This window comes from Pseudophryne corroboree, unplaced genomic scaffold (assembly GCF_028390025.1).
Source record: "Pseudophryne corroboree isolate aPseCor3 unplaced genomic scaffold, aPseCor3.hap2 scaffold_142, whole genome shotgun sequence".
Lineage (NCBI taxonomy): Eukaryota > Metazoa > Chordata > Amphibia > Anura > Myobatrachidae > Pseudophryne > Pseudophryne corroboree.
The window spans coordinates 1,123,539-1,142,089 of NW_026968046.1; the positions used below are offsets into that span (position 1 = coordinate 1,123,539).

At 35.0% G+C, this 18,551-nt stretch overlaps 1 non-coding gene across 1 annotated transcript; it reads left to right on the forward strand.

The window, feature by feature from the left end:
- The first annotated feature begins 7,077 nt into the window (after nucleotides 1-7,077).
- On the forward strand, nucleotides 7,078-7,240 carry LOC134996427 (U1 spliceosomal RNA). The gene has a single exon (XR_010199124.1). It is a non-coding gene; the product is annotated as a U1 spliceosomal RNA (small nuclear RNA).
- The last annotated feature ends 11,311 nt before the right edge of the window (nucleotides 7,241-18,551 follow it).

Consider the following 18,551-nt stretch of genomic DNA (forward strand, 5'->3'; position numbering starts at 1 on the left):
TGTGAGAAAAATCTTCACCCTTAAATAAAGATTTTCTTAATTCCTTACCTGTGTGCTAATTAGATATCACCTTGTTTTCACATTAAACAGACTTCCACATGAGAAAGCAGCAAGGATGCAGTGGCGTTAATGTTTCCTGGTGTCAACCTGTATTATTTCAGTAGATATTGAAATGAGGATGCATCTTGCTGCCTTTCCAATGAAGCAAGTTTAATTTAGTAATAGGTGAAAAACCATCCCTACAAAGATGTTAATCAGATACTTGGCTTTGTGGACACTTTTCAGAGAACAAATTTGTTAGCATAAAAATAAAGCCAGAAAATGAAGAGCTGTTTAATCACTCAATTGGATTTTTTTGCCAGCATATTTCTTTTTCTCTGCAACCCACTGCTAAATTGTGCTTCCTAGCTGTTTTTATAAAATCACCGAATCAAATCTAACTCTGATTACATCAGAGAAGGCCAGGTACCCTACACCATAACAGGGGTTTTCGAAATTTTGACTTGTCTACTTAAAGATCAACAAAATCTGATAACAAGGTCAATTACGTCCCTGGGTGGGGTTGAACCACCAACCTTTTGGTTAATAGCCATACACACTAACTGATTGCGCCACAGCGACACTTTGCAAAAGTATTTACTGACAAAGGCTAATAAGCATTCATCTAGAACGTTTCCTATAAAAACTTTAAATAGTCAATAATCTGGAGAGTTTTTGTAAGATGTTTCTTCCATCAACCAATGAAGAAACACATTGGTACTTTCCCATGATGAGTGAGTGCTTCAGGATCTCTTGCACTTACATGTGCAGCAGAGTACTGTAATGGAAGCATGCTGGGTCCATAACCCAGAGGTAGGCAGATTGAAACTATCCTCTGCTATATGCATTTTTTTTGTTAATTAAAGTAATCCAAAACTGGGATTGATATTTGTGCTCTTTTATTTTTACTTAAAGTACAATAACTTTTACCATTTTAATTTGTTTTAATAGTATATTGACAGTATTGTTTTCTTTCAAAAATCCAATTAATTTTCTTTACCCGATTATTAAAATGGTAATTGACAAAAACAAACTACATTGTCACCAGAAGAGCAATACAAAATGTACAAGTGATATATTAAAATCATCTTTCCAGCTTGAATTTCAATGATGCATTGGGGCAACGATTTTGTGAGAAACATCTTCACCCTTAAATAAAGATTTTCTTAATTCCTTACCTGTGTGCTAATTAGATATCACCTTGTTTTCACATTAAACAGACTTCCACATGAGAAAACAGCAAAGATGCAGTGGCGTTAATGTTTCCTGGTGTCAACCTGTATTATTTCCGTAGATATTGAAATGAGGATGCATCTTGCTGCCTTTCCAATGAAGCAAGTTTAATTTAGTAATAGGTGAAAAACCATCCCTACAAAGATGTTAATCAGATACTTGGCTTTGTGGACACTTTTCAGAGAACAAATTTGTTAGCATAAAAATAAAGCCAGAAAATGAAGAGCTGTTTAATCACTCAATTGGATTTTTTTGCCAGCATATTTCTTTTTCTCTGCAACCCACTGCTAAATTGTGCTTCCTAGCTGTTTTTATAAAATCACTAAATCAAATCTAACTCTGATTACATCAGAGAAGGCCAGGTACCCTACACCATAACAGGGGGTTTGAAATTTTGACTTGTCTACTTAAAGATCACCAAAATCTGATAACAAGGTCAATTAAGTCCCCGGGTGGGATTGAACCACCAACCTTTTGGTTAATAGCCTCACACACTAACTGATTGCGCCACAGCGACACTTTGCAAAAGTACTTACTGACAAAGACTAATAAGCATTCATCTAGAACGATTCCTAGAAACATTTTAAAAAGTCAATAATGTGGAGAGTTTTTGTAAGATGTTTCTTCCATCAACCAATGAAGAAACACATTGGTACTTTCCCATGATGAGTGAGTGCTTCAGGATCTCTTGCACTTACATGTGCAGCAGAGTACTGTAATGGAAGCATGCTGGGTCCATAACCCAGAGGTAGGCAGATTGAAACTATCCTCTGCTATATGCATTTTTTTTGTTAATTAAAGTAATCCAAAACTGGGATTGATATTTTTGCTCTTTTATTTTTACTTAAAGTACAATAACTTTTACCATTTTAATTTGTTTTAATAGTATATTGACAGTATTGTTTTCTTTCAAAAATCCAATTAATTTTCTTTACCCGATTATTAAAATGGTAATTGACAAAAGCAAACTACATTGTCACCAGAAGAGCAATACAAAATGTACAAGTGATATATTAAAATCATCTTTCCAGCTTGAATTTCAATGATGCATTGGGGCAACGATTTTGTGAGAAAAATCTTCACCCTTAAATAAAGATTTTCTTAATTCCTTACCTGTGTGCTAATTAGATATCACCTTGTTTTCACATTAAACAGACTTCCACATGAGAAAGCAGCAAGGATGCAGTGGCGTTAATGTTTCCTGGTGTCAACCTGTATTATTTCAGTAGATATTGAAATGAGGATGCATCTTGCTGCCTTTCCAATGAAGCAAGTTTAATTTAGTAATAGGTGAAAAACCATCCCTACAAAGATGTTAATCAGATACTTGGCTTTGTGGACACTTTTCAGAGAACAAATTTGTTAGCATAAAAATAAAGCCAGAAAATGAAGAGCTGTTTAATCACTCAATTGGATTTTTTTGCCAGCATATTTCTTTTTCTCTGCAACCCACTGCTAAATTGTGCTTCCTAGCTGTTTTTATAAAATCACCGAATCAAATCTAACTCTGATTACATCAGAGAAGGCCAGGTACCCTACACCATAACAGGGGTTTTCGAAATTTTGACTTGTCTACTTAAAGATCAACAAAATCTGATAACAAGGTCAATTACGTCCCTGGGTGGGGTTGAACCACCAACCTTTTGGTTAATAGCCATACACACTAACTGATTGCGCCACAGCGACACTTTGCAAAAGTATTTACTGACAAAGGCTAATAAGCATTCATCTAGAACGTTTCCTATAAAAACTTTAAATAGTCAATAATCTGGAGAGTTTTTGTAAGATGTTTCTTCCATCAACCAATGAAGAAACACATTGGTACTTTCCCATGATGAGTGAGTGCTTCAGGATCTCTTGCACTTACATGTGCAGCAGAGTACTGTAATGGAAGCATGCTGGGTCCATAACCCAGAGGTAGGCAGATTGAAACTATCCTCTGCTATATGCATTTTTTTTGTTAATTAAAGTAATCCAAAACTGGGATTGATATTTGTGCTCTTTTATTTTTACTTAAAGTACAATAACTTTTACCATTTTAATTTGTTTTAATAGTATATTGACAGTATTGTTTTCTTTCAAAAATCCAATTAATTTTCTTTACCCGATTATTAAAATGGTAATTGACAAAAACAAACTACATTGTCACCAGAAGAGCAATACAAAATGTACAAGTGATATATTAAAATCATCTTTCCAGCTTGAATTTCAATGATGCATTGGGGCAACAATTTTGTGAGAAACATCTTCACCCTTAAATAAAGATTTTCTTAATTCCTTACCTGTGTGCTAATTAGATATCACCTTGTTTTCACATTAAACAGACTTCCACATGAGAAAACAGCAAAGAAGCAGTGGCGTTAATGTTTCCTGGTGTCAACCTGTATTATTTCCGTAGATATTGAAATGAGGATGCATCTTGCTGCCTTTCCAATGAAGCAAGTTTAATTTAGTAATAGGTGAAAAACCATCCCTACAAAGATGTTAATCAGACACTTGGCTTTGTGGACACTTTTCAGAGAACAAATTAGTTAGCATAAAAATAAAGCCAGAAAATGAAGAGCAGTTTAATCACTCAATTGGATTTTTCTGCCAGCATATTTCTTTTTCTCTGCAACCCACTGCTAAATTGTGCTTCCTAGCTGTTTTTTTATAAAATCACTTAATCAAATCTAACTCTGATTACATCAGAGAAGGCCAGGTACCCTACACCATAAGAGGGGGTTTGAAATTTTGACTAGTCTACTTAAAGATCACCAAAATCTGATAATAAGGTCAATTACATCCCTGGGTGGGATTGAACCACCAACCCTTTGATTAATAACCAAACACACTAACCGATTGCGCCACAGAGACACTTTGCAAACTTATATACTGACAAAGGCTAATAAGCATTCATCTAGAACGTTTCCTAGAAAAACTTTAAAAAGTCAATAATCTGGAGAGTTTTTGTAAGATGTTTCTTCCATCAACCAACGAAGAAACACATTGGTACTTTCCCATGATGAGTGAGTGCTTCAGGATCTCTTGCACTTACATGTGCAGCAGAGTACTGCATTGGAAACATGCTGGGCCCATAACCCAGAGGTAGGCAGATTGAAACTATCCTCTGCTATATGCATTTTTTATTGTTAATTAAAGTAATCCAAAACTGGGATTGATATTTTTGCTCTTTTATTTTTACTTTAAAGTACAATAACTTTAACCATTTTAATTTGTTTTAATAGTATATTGACAGTATTGTTTTCTTTCAAAAATCCACTTAATTTTCTTTACCCTATTTTTATAATGGTAATTGACAAAAACAAACTACATTGTCACCAGAAGAGCAATACAAAATGTACAAGTGATATATTAAAATCATCTTTCCAGCTTGAATTTCAATGATGCATTGGGGCAACGATTTTGTGAGAAACATCTTCACCCTTAAATAAAGATTTTCTTAATTCCTTACCTGTGTGCTAATTAGATATCACCTTGTTTTCACATTAAACAGACTTCCACATGCGAAAGCAGCAAGGATGCAGTGGCGTTAATGTTTCCTGGTGTCAACCTGTATTATTTCAGTAGACATTGAAATGAGGATGCATCTTGCTGCCTTTCCAATGAAGCAAGTTTAATTTAGTAATAGGTGAAAAACCATCCCTACAAAGGTGTTAATCAGAGACTTGGCTTTGTGGACACTTTTCAGAGAACAAATTTGTTAGCATAAAAATAAAGCCAGAAAATGAAGAGCTGTTTAATCACTCAATTGGATTTTTTTGCCAGCATATTTCTTTTTCTCTGCAACTCACTGCTAAATTGTGCTTCCTAGCTGTTTTTATAAAATCACTGAATCAAATCTAACTCTGATTACATCAGAGAAGGCCAGGTACCCTACACCATAACAGGGGGTTTGAAATTTTGACTTGTCTACTTAAAGATCACCAAAATCTGATAACAAGGTCAATTACGTCCCTGGGTGGGATTGAACCACCAACCTTTTAGTTAATAACCATACACACAGACTGATTGCGCCACAGCGACACTTTGCAAAAGTACATACTGACAAATGCTAATAAGCATTCATCTAGAACGTTTCCTAGAAACATTTTAAAAAGTCAATAATGTGGAGAGTTTTTGTAAGATGTTTCTTCCATCAACCAATAAAGAAACACATTGGAACTTTCCCATGATAAGTGAGTGCTTCAGGACCTCTTGCACTTACATGTGCAGCAGAGTACTGTAATGGAAGCATGCCGGGTCCATAACCCAGAGGTAGGCAGATTGAAACTATCCTCTGCTATATGCATTTTTTTTTGTTAATTAAAGTAATCCAAAACTGGGATTGATATTTTTGCTCTTTTATTTTTACTTAAAGTACAATAACTTTTACCATTTTAATTTGTTTTAATAGTATATTGACAGTATTGTTTTCTTTCAAAAATCCAATTAATTTTCTTTACCCGATTATTAAAATGGTAATTGACAAAAACAAACTACATTGTCACCAGAAGAGCAATACAAAATGTACAAGTGATATATTAAAATCATCTTTCCAGCTTGAATTTCAATGATGCATTGGGGCAACGATTTTGTGAGAAACATCTTCACCCTTTAATAAAGATTTTCTTAATTCCTTACCTGTGTGCTAATAAGATATCACCTTGTTTTCACATTAAACAGACTTCCACATGAGAAAGCAGCAAGGATGCAGTGGCGTTAATGTTTCCTGGTGTCAACCTGTATTATTTCAGTAGATATTGAAATGAGGATGCATCTTGCTGCCTTTCCAATGAAGCAAGTTTAATTTAGTAATAGGTGAAAAACCATCCAAGAGCTGTTTAATCACTCAATTGGATTTTTTTGCCAGCATATTTCTTTTTCTCTGCAACCCACTGCTAAATTGTGCTTCCTAGCTGTTTTTATAAAATCACTGAATCAAATCTAACTCTGATTACATCAGAGAAGTCTAAATACCTACCACCATAACAGGGGGTTTGAAATTTTGACTTGTCTACTTAAAGATCACCAAAATCTGATAACAAAGTCAATTACATCCCTGGGTGGGATTGAACCACCAACCTTTTGGTTAATAGCCATACACACTAACTGATTGCGCCACAGCGACACTTTGCAAAATTACATACTGACAAAGGCTAATAAACAATCATCTAGAACGTTTCCTAGAAAAACTTTAAAAAGTCAATAATCTGGAGTGTTTTTGTAAGATGTTTCTGCCATCAACCAATGAAGAAACACATTGGTACTTTCCCATGATGAGTGAGTGCTTCAGGATCTCTTGCACTTACATGTGCAGCAGAGTACTGCAATGGAAGCATGCTGGGCCCATAACCCAGAGGTAGAAAGATTGAAACTATCCTCTGCTATATGCATTTTTTTTGTTAATTAAAGTAATCCAAAACTGGGATTGATATTTTTGCTCTTTTATTTTTACTTAAAGTACAATAACTTTTACCAATTTAATTTGTTTTAATAGTATATTGACAGTATTGTTTTCTTTCAAAAATTCACTTAATTTTCTTTTCTGTGTGCTAATTAGATATCACCTTGTTTTCACATTAAATAGACTTCCACATGAGAAAGCAGCAAGGATGCAGTGGCGTTAATGTTTCCTGGTGGTAGTGGGGTACTGTGTTTGTGCTTTCCTCTGGTCAGCTCTGGTAAAAGTCAGATTTCTTTGTCTCAGATCTTCCTCTAGCCTTGTTCTTCTTTCGAGAGTTCCCTTGTGCTGCCTCAGTTGGATCTCCTTCACTTGACAGGGGGGTACCCGAGCAGCGACCCTCCCCAGCACTAGCCCAACTCCTACTTACCTGCCAGGTGAGATACTATGATCAGGAAGGTGCTTCTCCCAGGGAAAGGCTCACCCATTGCACTCTGGGTGTGCTGCTCCTGCGATTTCCCCAAATGTGGGAAACTTGACTGCATAATTTGTGTTTCCCCTGGTCGGCTCTCGTATAATTCAGATCTCTTTGTCTCAGGTCTCTCTCCAGCCTAGTTTGCTGTCTGTTTCCACTTCTCTTTTCTTAAACCGCTCCCTTCTATGCCCTTGTGCACCTTAATTAAATCTAACTCTGATTACGTCAGAGAAGGCCAGGTACCCTACACCATAAGAGGGGGTTTGAAATTTTGACTTGTCTACTTAAAGATCACCAAAATCTGATCACAAGGTCAATTACATCACTGGGTGGGAACCTTTTGGTTAATAGCCCATGTAAGTGCAAGAGATCCTGAAGCACTCACTCATCATGGGAATGTACCAATGTGTTTCTTACAAAAATTCTCCAGATTATTGACTTTTTAAAGTTTTTCTAGGAAACGTTCTAGATGAATGCTTATTAGCCTTTGTCAGTATGTACTTTTGCAAAGTGTCGCTGTGGCGCAATCAGTTAGTGTGTATGGCTATTAACCTAAAGGTTGGTGATTCAATCCCACCCAGGGACGTAATTGACCTTGTTATCAGATTTCGGTGATCTTTAAGTAGACAAGTCAAAATTTCAAACCCCCTGTTATGGTGTAGGGTACCTGGCCTTCTCTGATGTAATCAGAGTTAGATTTGATTCAGTGATTTTATAAAAACAGCTAGGAAGCACAATTTAGCAGTGGGTTGCAGAGAAAAAGAAATATGCTGGCAAAAAAATCCAATTGACTGATTAAACAGCTCTTCATTTTCTGGCTTTATTTTTATGCTAACAAATTTGTTCTCTGAAAAGTGTCCACAAAGCCAAGTATCTGATTAACATCTTTGTAGGGATGGTTTTTCACCTATTACTAAATTAAACTTGCTTCATTGGAAAGGCAGCAAGATGCATCCTCATTTCAATATCTACTGAAATAATACAGGTTGACACCAGGAAACATTAACGCCACTGCATCCTTGCTGCTTTCTCATGTGGAAGTCTGTTTAATGTGAAAACAAGGTGATATCTAATTAGCACACAGGTAAGGAATTAAGAAAATCTTTATTTAAGGGTGAAGATGTTTCTCACAAAATCGTTGCCCCAATGCATCATTGAAATTCAAGCTGGAAAGATGATTTTAATATATCACTTGTACATTTTGTATTGCTCTTCTGGTGACAATGTAGTTTGTTTTTGTCAATTACCATTTTAATGATCGGGTAAAGAAAATTAATTGGATTTTTGAAAGAAAACAATACTGTCAATATACTATTAAAACAAATTAAAATGGTAAAAGTTATTGTACTTTAAGTAAAAATAAAAGCTAAAATATCAATCCCAGTTTTGGATTACTTTAATGAACAAAAAAAAAATGCATATAGCAAAGGATAGTTTCAATCTGCCTACCTCTGGGTTATGGGCCCAGCATGCTTCCAGTGCAGTACTCTGCTGCACATGTAAGTGCAAGAGATCCTGAAGCACTCACTCATCATGCGAAAGTACCAATGTGTTTCTTCATTGGTTGCTGGAAGAAACATCTTACAAAAACTCTCCAGATTATTGACTTTTTAAAGTTTTTCTAGGAAACGTTCTAGATGAATGCTTATTAGTCTTTGTCAGTATGTACTTTTTGCAAAGTGTCTCTGTGGCGCAATCGGTTAGTGTGTTCAGCTATTAATCAAAAGGTTGGTGGTTCAATCCCACCCAGGGATGTAATTGACTTTGTGATCAGATTTTGGTGATATTTAAGTAGACAAGTCAAAATTTCGAAAACCCCTGTTATGGTGTAGGGTACCTGGCCTTCTCTGATGTAATCAGAGTTAGATTTGATTCAGTGATTTTATAAAAACAGCTAGGAAGCACAATTTAGCAGTGGGTTGCAGAGAAAAAGAAATATGCTGGCAAAAAAATCCAATTGACTGATTAAACAGCTCTTCATTTTCTGGCTTTATTTTTATGCTAACAAATTTGTTCTCTGAAAAGTGTCCACAAAGCCAAGTATCTGATTAACATCTTTGTAGGGATGGTTTTTCACCTATTACTAAATTAAACTTGCTTCATTGGAAAGGCAGCAAGATGCATCCTCATTTCAATATCTACTGAAATAATACAGGTTGACACCAGGAAACATTAACGCCACTGCATCCTTGCTGCTTTCTCATGTGGAAGTCTGTTTAATGTGAAAACAAGGTGATATCTAATTAGCACACAGGTAAGGAATTAAGAAAATCTTTATTTAAGGGTGAAGATGTTTCTCACAAAATCGTTGCCCCAATGCATCATTGAAATTCAAGCTGGAAAGATGATTTTAATATATCACTTGTACATTTTGTATTGCTCTTCTGGTGACAATGTAGTTTGCTTTTGTCAATAACCATTTTAATAATCGGGTAAAGAAAATTAATTGGATTTTTGAAAGAAAACAATACTGTCAATATACTATTAAAATAAAATTAAAATGGTAAAAGTTATTGTACTTTAAGTAAAAATAAAAGAGCAAAAATATCAATCCCAGTTTTGGATTACTTTAATTAACAAAAAAAAAATGCATATAGCAGAGGATAGTTTCAATCTGCCTACCCCTGGGTTATGGACCCAGCATGCTTCCATTACAGTACTCTGCTGCACATGTAAGTGCAAGAGATCCTGAAGCACTCACTCATCATGGGAAAGTACCAATGTGTTTCTTCATTGGTTGATGGAAGAAACATCATACAAAAACTCTCCACATTATTGACTTTTTAAAATGTTTCTAGGAATCGTTCTAGATGAATGCTTATTAGCCTTTGTCAGTATGTACTTTTGCAAAGTGTCGCGGTGGCGCAATCAGTTAGTGTGTAAGGCTATTAACCAAAAGGTTGGTGGTTCAATCCCACCCAGGGACTTAATTGACCTTGTTATCAGATTTTGGTGATCTTTAAGTAGACAAGTCAAAATGTCAAACCCCCTGTTATGGTGTAGGGTACCTGGCCTTCTCTGATGTAATCAGAGTTAGATTTGATTCAGTGATTTTATAAAAACAGCTAGGAAGCACAATTTAGCAGTGGGTTGCAGAGAAAAAGAAAAATGCTGGCAGAAAAATCCAATTGAGTGATTAAACAGCTCTTCATTTTCTGGCTTTATTTTTATGCTAACTAATTTGTTCTCTGAAAAGTGTCCACAAAGCCAAGTATCTGATTAACATATTTGTAGGGATGGTTTTTCATCTATTACTAAATTAAACTTGCTTCATTGGAAAGGCAGCAAGATGCATCCTCATTTCAATATCTACTGAAATAATACAGGTTGACACCAGGAAACATTAACGCCACTGCATCCTTGCTGCTTTCTCATGTGGAAGTCTGTTTAATGTGAAAACAAGGTGATATCTAATTAGCACACAGGTAAGGAATTAAGAAAATCTTTATTTAAGGGTGAAGATGTTTCTCACAAAATCGTTGCCCCAATGCATCATTGAAATTCAAGCTGGAAAGATGATTTTAATATATCACTTGTACATTTTATATTGCTCTTCTGGTGACAATGTAGTTTGTTTTTGTCAATTACCATTTTAATAATAGGGTAAAGAAAATTAAGTGGATTTTTGAAAGAAAACAATACTGTCAATATACTATTAAAACAAATTAAAATGGTAAAAGTTATTGTACTTTAAGTAAAAATAAAAGCTAAAATATCAATCCCAGTTTTGGATTACTTTAATGAACAAAAAAAAATGCATATAGCAAAGGATAGTTTCAATCTGCCTACCTCTGGGTTATGGACCCAGCATGCTTCCATTGCAGTACTCTGCTGCACATGTAAGTGCAAGAGATCCTGAAGCACTCACTCATCATGCGAAAGTACCAATGTGTTTCTTCATTGGTTGCTGGAAGAAACATCTTACAAACACTCTCCAGATTATTGACTTTTTAAAGTTTTTCTAGGAAACGTTCTAGATGAATGCTTATTAGTCTTTGTCAGTATACACTTTTCGCAAAGTGTCTCTGTGGCGCAATCGGTTAGTGTGTTCAGCTATTAATCAAAAGGTTGGTGGTTCAATCCCACCCAGGGATGTAATTGACTTTGTGATCAGATTTTGGTGATATTTAAGTAGACAAGTCAAAATTTCGAAAACCCCTGTTATGGTGTAGGGTACCTGGCCTTCTCTGATGTAATCAGAGTTAGATTTGATTCAGTGATTTTATAAAAACAGCTAGGAAGCACAATTTAGCAGTGGGTTGCAGAGAAAAAGAAATATGCTGGCAAAAAAATCCAATTGACTGATTAAACAGCTCTTCATTTTCTGGCTTTATTTTTATGCTAACAAATTTGTTCTCTGAAAAGTGTCCACAAAGCCAAGTATCTGATTAACATCTTTGTAGGGATGGTTTTTCACCTATTACTAAATTAAACTTGCTTCATTGGAAAGGCAGCAAGATGCATCCTCATTTCAATATCTACTGAAATAATACAGGTTGACACCAGGAAACATTAACGCCACTGCATCCTTGCTGCTTTCTCATGTGGAAGTCTGTTTAATGTGAAAACAAGGTGATATCTAATTAGCACACAGGTAAGGAATTAAGAAAATCTTTATTTAAGGGTGAAGATGTTTCTCACAAAATCGTTGCCCCAATGCATCATTGAAATTCAAGCTGGAAAGATGATTTTAATATATCACTTGTACATTTTGTATTGCTCTTCTGGTGACAATGTAGTTTGCTTTTGTCAATAACCATTTTAATAATCGGGTAAAGAAAATTAATTGGATTTTTGAAAGAAAACAATACTGTCAATATACTATTAAAATAAAATTAAAATGGTAAAAGTTATTGTACTTTAAGTAAAAATAAAAGAGCAAAAATATCAATCCCAGTTTTGGATTACTTTAATTAACAAAAAAAAAATGCATATAGCAGAGGATAGTTTCAATCTGCCTACCCCTGGGTTATGGACCCAGCATGCTTCCATTACAGTACTCTGCTGCACATGTAAGTGCAAGAGATCCTGAAGCACTCACTCATCATGGGAAAGTACCAATGTGTTTCTTCATTGGTTGATGGAAGAAACATCATACAAAAACTCTCCACATTATTGACTTTTTAAAATGTTTCTAGGAATCGTTCTAGATGAATGCTTATTAGCCTTTGTCAGTATGTACTTTTGCAAAGTGTCGCGGTGGCGCAATCAGTTAGTGTGTAAGGCTATTAACCAAAAGGTTGGTGGTTCAATCCCACCCAGGGACTTAATTGACCTTGTTATCAGATTTTGGTGATCTTTAAGTAGACAAGTCAAAATGTCAAACCCCCTGTTATGGTGTAGGGTACCTGGCCTTCTCTGATGTAATCAGAGTTAGATTTGATTCAGTGATTTTATAAAAACAGCTAGGAAGCACAATTTAGCAGTGGGTTGCAGAGAAAAAGAAAAATGCTGGCAGAAAAATCCAATTGAGTGATTAAACAGCTCTTCATTTTCTGGCTTTATTTTTATGCTAACTAATTTGTTCTCTGAAAAGTGTCCACAAAGCCAAGTATCTGATTAACATATTTGTAGGGATGGTTTTTCATCTATTACTAAATTAAACTTGCTTCATTGGAAAGGCAGCAAGATGCATCCTCATTTCAATATCTACTGAAATAATACAGGTTGACACCAGGAAACATTAACGCCACTGCATCCTTGCTGCTTTCTCATGTGGAAGTCTGTTTAATGTGAAAACAAGGTGATATCTAATTAGCACACAGGTAAGGAATTAAGAAAATCTTTATTTAAGGGTGAAGATGTTTCTCACAAAATCGTTGCCCCAATGCATCATTGAAATTCAAGCTGGAAAGATGATTTTAATATATCACTTGTACATTTTATATTGCTCTTCTGGTGACAATGTAGTTTGTTTTTGTCAATTACCATTTTAATAATAGGGTAAAGAAAATTAAGTGGATTTTTGAAAGAAAACAATACTGTCAATATACTATTAAAACAAATTAAAATGGTAAAAGTTATTGTACTTTAAGTAAAAATAAAAGCTAAAATATCAATCCCAGTTTTGGATTACTTTAATGAACAAAAAAAAATGCATATAGCAAAGGATAGTTTCAATCTGCCTACCTCTGGGTTATGGACCCAGCATGCTTCCATTGCAGTACTCTGCTGCACATGTAAGTGCAAGAGATCCTGAAGCACTCACTCATCATGCGAAAGTACCAATGTGTTTCTTCATTGGTTGCTGGAAGAAACATCTTACAAACACTCTCCAGATTATTGACTTTTTAAAGTTTTTCTAGGAAACGTTCTAGATGAATGCTTATTAGTCTTTGTCAGTATACACTTTTCGCAAAGTGTCTCTGTGGCGCAATCGGTTAGTGTGTTCAGCTATTAATCAAAAGGTTGGTGGTTCAATCCCACCCAGGGACGTAATTGACCTTGTGATCAGATTTTGGTGATATTTAAGTAGACAAGTCAAAATTGCAAACCCCCTCTTATGGTGTAGGGTACCTGGCCTTCTCTGATGTAATCAGAGTTAGATTTGATTCAGTGATTTTATAAAAACAGCTAGGAAGCACAATTTAGCAGTGGGTTGCAGAGAAAAAGAAATATGCTGGCAGAAAAATCCAATTGAATGATTAAACAGCTCTTCATTTTCTGGCTTTATTTTTATGCTAACTAATTTGTTCTCTGAAAAGTGTCCACAAAGCCAAGTATCTGATTAACATATTTGTAGTGATGGTTTTTCACCTATTACTAAATTAAACTTGCTTCATTGGAAAGGCAGCAAGATGCATCCTCATTTCAATATCTACTGAAATAATACAGGTTGACACCAGGAAACATTAACGCCACTGCATCCTTGCTGCTTTCTCATGTGGAAGTCTGTTTAATGTGAAAACAAGGTGATATCTAATTAGCACACAGGTAAGGAATTAAGAAAATCTTTATTTAAGGGTGAAGATGTTTCTCACAAAATCGTTGCCCCAATGCATCATTGAAATTCAAGCTGAAAAGATGATTTTAATATATCACTTGTACATTTTGTATTGCTCTTCTGGTGACAATGTAGTTTGTTTTTGTCAATTACCATTTTAATAATCAGGTAAAGAAAATTAATTGGATTTTTGAAAGAAAACAATACTGTCAATATACTATTAAAAAAAATTAAAATGGTAAAAGTTATTGTACTTTAAGTAAAAATAAAAGCTAAAATATCAATCCCAGTTTTGGATTACTTTAATGAACAAAAAAAAAATGCATATAGCAAAGGATAGTTTCAATCTGCCTACCTCTGGGTTATGGGCCCAGCATGCTTCCAGTGCAGTACTCTGCTGCACATGTAAGTGCAAGAGATCCTGAAGCACTCACTCATCATGCGAAAGTACCAATGTGTTTCTTCATTGGTTGCTGGAAGAAACATCTTACAAAAACTCTCCAGATTATTGACTTTTTAAAGTTTTTCTAGGAAACGTTCTAGATGAATGCTTATTAGTCTTTGTCAGTATGTACTTTCTGCAAAGTGTCTCTGTGGCGCAATCGGTTAGTGTGTTCAGCTATTAATCAAAAGGTTGGTGGTTCAATCCCACCCAGGGACGTAATTGACCTTGTGATCAGATTTTGGTGATATTTAAGTAGACAAGTCAAAATTTCGAAAACCCCTGTTATGGTGTAGGGTACCTGGCCTTCTCTGATGTAATCAGAGTTAGATTTGATTCAGTGATTTTATAAAAACAGCTAGGAAGCACAATTTAGCAGTGGGTTGCAGAGAAAAAGAAATATGCTGGCAAAAAAATCCAATTGACTGATTAAACAGCTCTTCATTTTCTGGCTTTATTTTTATGCTAACAAATTTGTTCTCTGAAAAGTGTCCACAAAGCCAAGTATCTGATTAACATCTTTGTAGGGATGGTTTTTCACCTATTACTAAATTAAACTTGCTTCATTGGAAAGGCAGCAAGATGCATCCTCATTTCAATATCTACTGAAATAATACAGGTTGACACCAGGAAACATTAACGCCACTGCATCCTTGCTGCTTTCTCATGTGGAAGTCTGTTTAATGTGAAAACAAGGTGATATCTAATTAGCACACAGGTAAGGAATTAAGAAAATCTTTATTTAAGGGTGAAGATGTTTCTCACAAAATCGTTGCCCCAATGCATCATTGAAATTCAAGCTGGAAAGATGATTTTAATATATCACTTGTACATTTTGTATTGCTCTTCTGGTGACAATGTAGTTTGCTTTTGTCAATTACCATTTTAATAATCGGGTAAAGAAAATTAATTGGATTTTTGAAAGAAAACAATACTGTCAATATACTATTAAAACAAATTAAAATGGTAAAAGTTATTGTACTTTAAGTAAAAATAAAAGAGCAAAAATATCAATCCCAGTTTTGGATTACTTTAATTAACAAAAAAAAAATGCATATAGCAGAGGATAGTTTCAATCTGCCTACCTCTGGGTTATGGACCCAGCATGCTTCCATTACAGTACTCTGCTGCACATGTAAGTGCAAGAGATCCTGAAGCACTCACTCATCATGGGAAAGTACCAATGTGTTTCTTCATTGGTTGATGGAAGAAACATCATACAAAAACTCTCCACATTATTGACTTTTTAAAATGTTTCTAGGAATCGTTCTAGATGAATGCTTATTAGCCTTTGTCAGTATGTACTTTTGCAAAGTGTCGCGGAGGCGCAATCAGTTAGTGTGTAAGGCTTTTAACCAAAAGGTTGGTGGTTCAATCCCACCCAGGGACTTAATTGACCTTGTTATCAGATTTTGGTGATCTTTAAGTAGACAAGTCAAAATTTCAAACCCCCTGTTATGGTGTAGGGTACCTGGCCTTCTCTGATGTAATCAGAGTTAGATTTGATTCAGTGATTTTATAAAAACAGCTAGGAAGCACAATTTAGCAGTGGGTTGCAGAGAAAAAGAAAAATGCTGGCAGAAAAATCCAATTGAGTGATTAAACAGCTCTTCATTTTCTGGCTTTATTTTTATGCTAACTAATTTGTTCTCTGAAAAGTGTCCACAAAGCCAAGTATCTGATTAACATATTTGTAGGGATGGTTTTTCACCTATTACTAAATTAAACTTGCTTCATTGGAAAGGCAGCAAGATGCATCCTCATTTCAATATCTACTGAAATAATACAGGTTGACACCAGGAAACATTAACGCCACTGCATCCTTGCTGCTTTCTCATGTGGAAGTCTGTTTAATGTGAAAACAAGGTGATATCTAATTAGCACACAGGTAAGGAATTAAGAAAATCTTTATTTAAGGGTGAAGATGTTTCTCACAAAATCGTTGCCCCAATGCATCATTGAAATTCAAGCTGGAAAGATGATTTTAATATATCACTTGTACATTTTGTATTGCTCTTCTGGTGACAATGTAGTTTGTTTTTGTCAATTACCATTTTAATAATCGGGTAAAGAAAATTAATTGGATTTTTGAAAGAAAACAATACTGTCAATATACTATTAAAAAAAATTAAAATGGTAAAAGTTATTGTACTTTAAGTAAAAATAAAAGCTAAAATATCAATCCCAGTTTTGGATTACTTTAATGAACAAAAAAAAAATGCATATAGCAAAGGATAGTTTCAATCTGCCTACCTCTGGGTTATGGGCCCAGCATGCTTCCAGTGCAGTACTCTGCTGCACATGTAAGTGCAAGAGATCCTGAAGCACTCACTCATCATGCGAAAGTACCAATGTGTTTCTTCATTGGTTGCTGGAAGAAACATCTTACAAACACTCTCCAGATTATTGACTTTTTAAAGTTTTTCTAGGAAACGTTCTAGATGAATGCTTATTAGTCTTTGTCAGTATATACTTTTCGCAAAGTGTCTCTGTGGCGCAATCGGTTAGTGTGTTCAGCTATTAATCAAAAGGTTGGTGGTTCAATCCCACCCAGGGACGTAATTGACCTTGTGATCAGATTTTGGTGATATTTAAGTAGACAAGTCAAAATTGCAAACCCCCTCTTATGGTGTAGGGTACCTGGCCTTCTCTGATGTAATCAGAGTTAGATTTGATTCAGTGATTTTATAAAAACAGCTAGGAAGCACAATTTAGCAGTGGGTTGCAGAGAAAAAGAAATATGCTGGCAGAAAAATCCAATTGAATGATTAAACAGCTCTTCATTTTCTGGCTTTATTTTTATGCTAACTAATTTGTTCTCTGAAAAGTGTCCACAAAGCCAAGTATCTGATTAACATATTTGTAGTGATGGTTTTTCACCTATTACTAAATTAAACTTGCTTCATTGGAAAGGCAGCAAGATGCATCCTCATTTCAATATCTACTGAAATAATACAGGTTGACACCAGGAAACATTAACGCCACTGCATCCTTGCTGCTTTCTCATGTGGAAGTCTGTTTAATGTGAAAACAAGGTGATATCTAATTAGCACACAGGTAAGGAATTAAGAAAATCTTTATTTAAGGGTGAAGATGTTTCTCACAAAATCGTTGCCCCAATGCATCATTGAAATTCAAGCTGAAAAGATGATTTTAATATATCACTTGTACATTTTGTATTGCTCTTCTGGTGACAATGTAGTTTGTTTTTGTCAATTACCATTTTAATAATCGGGTAAAGAAAATTAATTGGATTTTTGAAAGAAAACAATACTGTCAATATACTATTAAAAAAAATTAAAATGGTAAAAGTTATTGTACTTTAAGTAAAAATAAAAGCTAAAATATCAATCCCAGTTTTGGATTACTTTAATGAACAAAAAAAAAATGCATATAGCAAAGGATAGTTTCAATCTGCCTACCTCTGGGTTATGGGCCCAGCATGCTTCCAGTGCAGTACTCTGCTGCACATGTAAGTGCAAGAGATCCTGAAGCACTCACTCATCATGCGAAAGTACCAATGTGTTTCTTCATTGGTTGCTGGAAGAAACATCTTACAAAAACTCTCCAGATTATTGACTTTTTAAAGTTTTTCTAGGAAACGTTCTAGATGAATGCTTATTAGTCTTTGTCAGTATGTACTTTTTGCAAAGTGTCTCTGTGGCGCAATCGGTTAGTGTGTTCAGCTATTAATCAAAAGGTTGGTGGTTCAATCCCACCCAGGGACGTAATTGACCTTGTGATCAGATTTTGGTGATATTTAAGTAGACAAGTCAAAATTTCGAAAACCCCTGTTATGGTGTAGGGTACCTGGCCTTCTCTGATGTAATCAGAGTTAGATTTGATTCAGTGATTTTATAAAAACAGCTAGGAAGCACAATTTAGCAGTGGGTTGCAGAGAAAAAGAAATATGCTGGCAAAAAAATCCAATTGACTGATTAAACAGCTCTTCATTTTCTGGCTTTATTTTTATGCTAACAAATTTGTTCTCTGAAAAGTGTCCACAAAGCCAAGTATCTGATTAACATCTTTGTAG